The sequence below is a fragment of the Mandrillus leucophaeus genome, unplaced genomic scaffold (assembly GCF_000951045.1).
Source record: "Mandrillus leucophaeus isolate KB7577 unplaced genomic scaffold, Mleu.le_1.0 Scaffold249, whole genome shotgun sequence".
Classification (NCBI taxonomy): domain Eukaryota; kingdom Metazoa; phylum Chordata; class Mammalia; order Primates; family Cercopithecidae; genus Mandrillus; species Mandrillus leucophaeus.
In genome coordinates, this window is record NW_012102576.1 from 2,512,931 (window position 1) to 2,513,990 (window position 1,060).

General features: G+C 40.7%; 1 pseudogene; it reads right to left on the bottom strand.

The window, feature by feature from the left end:
• Nucleotides 1–364: 364 nt before the first annotated feature.
• LOC105542027 lies at nucleotides 365–834 on the bottom strand (annotated as a pseudogene).
• Between the last annotated feature and the right edge of the window lie 226 nt (nucleotides 835–1,060).

Consider the following 1,060-nt stretch of genomic DNA (forward strand, 5'->3'; position numbering starts at 1 on the left):
CCCCCCAAGTAACCAGGACTACAGGCACCTGCCACCGTGCCCAGCTAATTTTTTTTGTATTTTTAGTAGAGACAGGGTTCCACAGTCTTAGCCAGGATGGTCTTGATCTCCTGACCTCATGATCCACCCTCCTCAGCCTCCCAAAGTGCTGGGATTACAGGTGTGAGTCCACATGCCCGGCCAACAAACAAGTTTCTATTCTGCTTGAGTGCTTACAAGAAGCTAATATTATACTTACTAGATAATTAGAATCAAATCTATAAGCGTAAAGATTTTAAGTTGTCATTCTTATGAAAAACATTATTTCCTTTTCTTTATGGTGAAAAGATATACATCTATTTAGAATCAGCCAACTGGACTCAGCTTAGATGATCCCAAGTTTGTTGGCAACATCCAAAGCATCCTAATCAGGAGCCAGTCGAACATATTCCTACTTCTCTCTGTCAGGCCGAATCAGGATGTTGACCGTGGCCACATCCACGTCCCAGAGCTTCTTCACAGTCTGTTTGATCCGGGGCTTGTTGGCTTTAACATCGACAGTGAACACAAGCATATTGTTGTCTTCTATGTTCTTCATGGCTGACTCAGTGGTCAATGGAAACTTGATGATAGCATGGTGGTCAAGCTTGTTTCTCTGGGGGACGCTCTTCCCAGGATATCTAGGCTGCTTCCAGAGTCGCAGTGTCTGGGGATGCTGGAAGGTGGGTGAGGTACAGATCTTCTTTTTGGGGGGGGGCTGTGGATACATTTCAACACTGCTTTCTTGGCCTTTAAAGCCTTTGCTTTGGCTTCGGCTTCAGGAGGGGCAGGAGCTTCCTTCGTTTTTGGTGCCATCTTGTGAAAAGCGAAAAACATTATTTCAATAATAAGTTTTTTACAGTAAATCTGCCTAATAGTAGTTTCCAAAATACTTTTGCTAATTTTTAACCTTAAAGTTAAGCTAAGTAAAATATTTCCATTAAATATCTACATCATATATAAATAAGATATAATACTAAAACATTAATTACTGAACATAAGTAATTCAGGTTTATATACTTTTGGCTTCTTATTTTTACAG